The sequence below is a fragment of the Sturnira hondurensis genome, unplaced genomic scaffold (genome assembly GCF_014824575.4).
Source record: "Sturnira hondurensis isolate 20B ecotype Veracruz unplaced genomic scaffold, ASM1482457v3 Scaffold0021143, whole genome shotgun sequence".
In the NCBI taxonomy this organism is placed as follows: Eukaryota; Metazoa; Chordata; class Mammalia; order Chiroptera; family Phyllostomidae; genus Sturnira; species Sturnira hondurensis.
Window position 1 is genome coordinate 21,369,362 of NW_028093774.1, and position 6,940 is coordinate 21,376,301.

Consider the following 6,940-nt stretch of genomic DNA (forward strand, 5'->3'; position numbering starts at 1 on the left):
TTCCATACAGTTCAATTTTCTTTCAGTTTTGGTTGTTACTTTGTTTTTGAATTGTTGTTGTCCTTATTTTGGTTGTTCGAGGAGGCACATTGTGTCTACCTACACCTCTATCTTGGCCGGAAGTCTCTAAGCCATCATTTTTAACAAAAATAATACCAGATCTAAAATCTCAAAAACATAATATTGAACAGAAAAAGCAAGTTACAGAAGGAAACAACAGTAAGATTCTATTTATACCAAATTTTAAAACATGCAAGATAATATTGTATGGCCCTGGCCAGGTAGTTCAGTTGGTCAGGGCGTTATTCCAATACACCAAGGTTGTGGCTTCAATCTTCTATCAGGGCACATACAAGAATCAGCCAATGGATGCATAAATAACTGGAACAATGAGTCTATGTTTCTCTCTGTCTCCAAAATCAATCAATTTTTGAAAAACAGCATTGTATGTTGTTTATGGATACAACTTATGTTTTAAAAGCATGAAAACATGCAAAGGAATGATAAACTTGCATCCATACTGAGAATGGTTACTTCTGGAGGGAAAGAAAGAAGATCAGGGAGGGGAGACAAATGCAACTGTATATTTTAAACCTAGTGGTCGGTGTCTGCATGTTTCTTACATTATTCCAAAAACTTTTTGTGTTCATAAAATATTTCATGATAAAAAATTGAATACCAGATATTTCACTTTAAGGAGGACAAGAGTTGCATTTCGAAGAAAAGGATCAGGTTGTCTTTCGGAGCACACAGCAGCTATAAAGAGCTGCGATTTTTATTCCACTCCATGGTCTTATCTGAGGAGCACAGAGACTTTGTACGGTTAATGCAATCTTCAAAAATGCTTCATTTTTCTGAAGGCTTTTCAGAGAAATACTAAGCATTCACACAGTGAATCCTTATGTTGGAAGACGAGTTGAGGGATCTATTCATGTCAGGAAAAATTGCGAATGACTTTAAACTGGGCAATGATGATTACTGGGTGTCCAGTCTAGCAGATTATCACTACCTTTCATTGTCTGTGAGCTATTTTACAACTCTGTGAGTTGCAAGTTTGAAAAACAAAAAACTGGTAGCAGTGCAAATGATTCTTGTCCAGGGAAACACAAATGCAGATTGTTCTTGGAGTGCAACTGATCTTTCTTCCTTCCCCCAAGAAACCAGTGTCACGTCTATTAATCGAATTAATTTTGGCACTGTTAATTGTCCATATAGGTGTCTGCTTCTTTGGGTTATTTTTTGAATCAGTTGTAATGATTTAACTAATTAATTAACGAGTTAAATAAAATCTTGCTAGCCTTGTATTATATGTCATAATTTTAACTTTTTAAAAATAATTATCCTTTCACAGAAGGGAAGACTCACTTTGGTCTCATTCCTGCCAAACCACACGTATTGCACAATAGACGAGGTGGCTCCTCCCTGGCTGTAGCCCTGGCCCCTTGGGGCTCTTTGGTCCTATTATTTCCCTCCTGCTCCTTTCTTCTTGCACCTCCATGTTAAATTCTTTTTTTAAATCTATTTTTAAACCCTGGTTCCTTGTTCCCTTAGCAACTGGACAGATAACAAATATCCTTTACTAAGCAGGTGATATATAAAGTTTTCTCTCTGTGATTAAAGCTATCTCTACACCCACTCGGTGATAGAAAAAATGGAAGTACTGCCCTGGCCAGGTGGCTCAGTTGGTTGGAGCATTGTCCCACGCGCCACAAGGGGCAGAATGGCATGTAGACTGTGGGAACATTATATGTTGAAGTCCAGAGGTAAGAGAAAGCAAGGCATATTCAGGTAACTAAAGTTCAGTATAACTGAGGCAAGAAGTTTGAGGGGGGAGAGTGGAAAGGGATGAGAGTAAAAAAATAATATGAAAAGGGGCCAAGAAAATGAGAACTGAGTTGTGATTTAGGGGATTTGAAAGGTGGCGGAATATGCCACCCCCAAATGGCTGTAGGACTTCAGGGTTGTGCAACTTCAAAATGTGCTGCACTGGTGTATTGATTATTTTGTGCTGTAGGCACTTGAAAACAGTAAATACAGGGAATAGCTTTCTCTGAACTCCCTCAGCTGCCTAAAGGCAGATACTTCAAAAGGAACTCACTGGTCATAAATTCCTTCCCTAGGAATTTCATCAGCCAGGAAAGATTGACTCACAGCAGGGTAGTTGACAAACTTTGTTGCTAACTACATACCTCCCATCTATTCTTTTTAAGGGCCTATCCATCTTTCCTAAAAATCATGTGCCCTCCTAGGAGGCCTACATCCCTCCTCTCATCTCCCTGTGAAGATGGTATTGTATTCTAATTCTGAAGCCACCCTAAGGAGTTACTCAGTTTTTCTGAATATCTCTCATTCATACAGGAGGTATACATGTTAATAAACTTCTGTTTGTCCCTGGCTGCATCTCTCAGTTGGCTGGATCAATAGACATATTAAAAAAATAAACTTCTATTTTTCTCTTGTTAATCTGTCTTTTATCACAGAGGTCTAAGCTAAGAGCTCAGAAGAGGGTATGGAAAATTATTTTACCTCTCTTTCAGATTATTTAACCACAGGAAACTCATTGGCAATTTTGATGAGAACATTTCAGTGACATGGTAACTGGTGATTGCAAAAATGAAGTAAAATTATACTACAAGTTTTTGACATCTGTTGCATTTCTTGCCTCTGTTCTGTACAAGTATATTGTTGCTCCATTTAACAATTATTTGTATATTTCTCTCCTTGTTAGACTTGAACTTCTTCAACCTAGGGATTGTATCTTACTCATTTTTAGAGCCCCAGTGACTATCACAGTCTTTGACATATATAAGTAGTGCAACATATATTTGTGATTTAAAGGAAAGGCTAAGGGCTTTTTTTTTTTCCAGTTCAAGTTGTCTGCAGCATCTCGGTCAAACCTCTGAGCTCTGTGGTTAGTTTGAAGCATTAGATACGCAGCTGAGGACAGGAGCTGAAACCAGGAGTTGAGCATCCGCATCATCTCTGTGACTTCTCACTTATCTCCGGACCTGTCACAGTGAGTCTTCTGGTCTTGATTTCTCACCTATGAAGTGACTGCCTTGATTACCACCAGAGGTACTGAGAACCTTAGTTGACAATTACGAAAGAATTTCTAATCCTCGTAATACAAGCCCACTTCATTTAATGTTTTCTTAACTAGATTGGTTTTATGTTTCAACATGAGTTAGTATGCAGTGCTGTAGTTACACCGAGTGTTGAATTTCACTCCCCATAAAGTTTTCTCTCTCAGCAACGGGAAAACGAAGCATACATTATTGCAGTAATAACACCCTCACTTCTGATCCTGTCATTTCACAAGAATCTTAAAATAGGGGTCCGGCAAATTATTGCTTCAGAGAAAAGGCCTGTGCCCTAGGAACAGCCTGAAATGCCGATGTTTACGTGTTTCCTTTTCCTTTTCTATCTCCACATTCAATCTGTGAAAAGCCAGAAGATAGGATCCAGCATCATACAGCCTCAAACACTTCTTTTAAATAGTTCCCCTGTGTCCCCTAGCTGCTCTGCCCTGGACCCTCTGATACTCTGGAGAGGACTTCCTAAACCTGGTCCCAGCTACTCCTTGCCTTTTGGCCACTGAAGAAATAGTGGGCAAGAGTTTGTGGTTCCAGAGCTGCCAATCCACACCTCAGGATGCATTCTCATCAGGACCAGACTCAGCGGTGATGCAGTCAACACCAGTCTCCATGTTTATGGCAAGAGATCGTTTCATAACAAGGTGTAGAGGGATAGAGATGATACAGAAGTGAATAGGTGAAGACTGTATTCAGGTTACCACCCAGGTGTCTTTCTCTTCAGAATGGTGCCTGTACTTATTCACAAGGAGAAAAGCAGCTGGAACCAGGAGATGCCCACTAGTGTACATGTGAACAGCCCGTGTCATGTGAGCAGCAGACTCGGGTTTTTAATCAGTTACCCATTCACAACCGTAGCCATTGCCCGTTTTTTCTCATATCACTAACAGTGTTATGTACCTACCTCCTTTAGTTGATTTCACCATTTTGTCAACTGAACACAAAACCCATTAAACCAGCCTGGCTGGTGTAGCTCAGTGGACTGAGCGTGGGGCTGCGAACCAGACAATCGTGGTTCGATTCCCAGTCAGGGCACATGCCTGGGTTGCAGGCCAGTTCCCGGCAGGGGCCAATTCCCAGCAGGGGATGCACGAGAAGCAACCATACATTGATGTTTCTCTTCCTCTCTCCTTCCCTTCCCCTCTAAAGATAAATAAATAAAATATTTTTAAAACACCATTAAACCAGCATTATAATAATATCTTCTGACAGCACACCATCACTAAGTGGATGTGCTGGGGTGTGTGGGAGGCGGGGGACGTACCTAGGGAAGAACAGAGGGAGGGGGGAGTATAAATAAGTCAGGAATGAAAATAAACGGAAAGGGGTGTCAAGTGCAAGTAGTCTAAAACACAATGTGCAACCAAATCCTTGGCAACAGTATGAAATGACTCTCAGGGAGAACGTTCAATTAAGACACTATTTTCAGAAACTAGTCGGAAAAGGATTGCTAAGCAGCAGACTGCTGAACATCATCCTGAGAAGTAGCTAAATGACAGATGCATAGTAAAAGCGGATAGACGAACATATACGAATATAAATGTGAATTTTTTGTGTTAGAAGTCTTATGGTTTTGAGTAAATTATTAAGAATTTTATGAACATCACAATTCATAATAGCCAAGTGCTGGAAGCAACCTAAGTGCCCATCAGTAAATGAATGGATCAAAAAAGTATTTTACATTTACACAATAGATTACTATGCAGCAGAAGGAAAGAAGGAGCTCCTACCCTTTGTGACAGCATAGATGGAACTGGACAGCATTATGCTAAGTGAAATAAGCCAGGTGGTGAAAGACAAATACCATATGATCTCACTTTTAAGTGGAACCTAATCAACAAAACAAACAAGCAGGCAAAATATAACCAGAAACATTGAAATTAAGAACAATCTGACAGTAACCAGAGGGGAGAGGGGAGGACATAATGGAGGGAAAGGAGGGAAGGGATTTCAGGAAAAACTATAAAGGACAGATGGACAAAACCAGGGGGGGTGCAATTGGGAGGGAGGGGGGATGGTTGGGGTGGGAGAGAGTGGGGGGGATGCAGACAACTCTACTTAAACAGCAATAAAATTTAAAAAAAAGAATTTTATGTTTAGCCCTGGATAGTGTGGCTCAGTGGATTGAATGCTGGCCTGAAAAACAAAGGGTTACTGATTCAATTCCCACTCAGGGCACATGCCTGGGTTAGAGGCCATGTCCCCAGTTGGGGGAAAGCAAGATCGATGTTTCTCTCCCTTGCTTTCTCCATCCCTTCCCCTCTCTCTAAAAAATAAATAAAATCTTTAAAAAGATTTTAAGAAAGAATTTTATGTTTAAGGCTTAGCCAGAAGAAACTCTTAGTAAGTAACTCTTTACACAATGGAGATTTCAATAGGCGATAGTCACCCACCCTTGCTCCCTATGCTCTGTGGTGCATACACAGCTCCAGTAGCTAAGGTCCCTGTCTTAGATGCCTATGTGCACAGGCTCAACACACCACATACATATGTGTATATAATGCATCTCCTCTGACTGTAAGGGCAGCACAAGGTCCAGCTCAATGCATGTTGGCATCACTGGAAAACCTGGAAGCTTCAGTTGAGACCCAAAGGTCTACCTAGACTTGTCTTAAACCCAGTTGCTTTAGTGTTTCCCAGCGGTTAGCCTATGTGGGTCCAGTACCCAGGTGGTTATGCTTATGAAATCCATTGGGATGTTTTTTCCCCTTTAATTCATCTTTTTTTCTATGCTTCTGTCATTTACAATTTGCAAGTGTGTTTCATTTAGTAGGTCTTGACTCTGGCAAGCCCTGAGTTGCAGCTGACTGGGTGGTTGTATTTTCTTTGTTTGGCAAATGTAAACCAAAGTGATCAGCAGATCTCATGGGGTGGCCACGAAGGCAGGCAGGCTTGCCAGGCTCACAGGAACCGGGATTGTGCTACTGGCAACAAGATGCACTATGCCCTCAGCAGCACAGATCTCAGCCTCTCAGGCTATCCAGAGGCCTCAGGAGGGTGCCACTCTCTCCCCAGGGCATTGCCTCAGCACAACCTGGAGCTGGGGAGAAGCATCCCAGCCACCAGGCAGAGCAGAGAAGATGGCAACAGCCCAGGGGGGTGCTGACTTCCAGCTCCCACGGCCATGACCACTAGTGTCTTCTGGAGGACACAGAGGATGAGCCATTCAAGTATGTGGATGGTATTTTCAAAGGTTAATTTATGTTTATTTCCTCCCTGTGTATTCTTTCTCTCTTCAAGCAGGGAGCTTTATGCTTTATTGTCTCAGAAAAGGTATGTGAAAGGCAGATGGCAGTCCTTTGAATGTAGACAGTTTGTGAAGGAGGAGGGAAGGAAAAAGTTCAAGGGTTTTACAGTGGAAAGTCTTTTTAAAAGTTGAAGGGGACAGATTCCCTTCAGTCTTGGCTTCCTGGCAGGGCTTCAGAGAGATGACAAAACCCCAAAGAGGAGAGGCACCAAGGCTCTCAGCCTTGCAAACAAGCCCATGCCCCAGGAGGGGCATGGAAACAAAGGTGCCACCTGATCTGAAGGGACTCCTGGGAAAGGCACAGTGTCTGTCTCCAAGTTAACCTTCAACAGTCACCGAGGACCCAGTGACAGAGGCTCTCTCCACCTTGGAACTGGGTGACATGGAGGAATCTTCACCTGGTCCCAAAGCGGGAAACGCTGGGAATGACCGAAGGTAAACATTTTTCCTGTCTGTCAGAACGGGTCTCCGCGGCAGAAACTCTGTGGATATGGAAAACAAAGAAAGCACTGTTCGGTGTGTCAGACATTGTGGACTGAGTACCGCACCGTTGACATATTCATGGGGAGAATTGTGGATGGGTTTGTACTCGTCGACATAG

The 6,940-nt window shown here is 42.1% G+C and overlaps 1 long non-coding RNA gene across 1 annotated transcript; it reads left to right on the forward strand.

The window, feature by feature from the left end:
- Positions 1-2,873: 2,873 nt before the first annotated feature.
- On the forward strand, positions 2,874-6,219 carry LOC118976580 (uncharacterized). Its single transcript, XR_005064310.1, has 3 exons — positions 2,874-3,075; positions 3,817-3,901; positions 6,108-6,219. It is a non-coding gene; the product is annotated as an uncharacterized LOC118976580 (long non-coding RNA).
- The last annotated feature ends 721 nt before the right edge of the window (positions 6,220-6,940 follow it).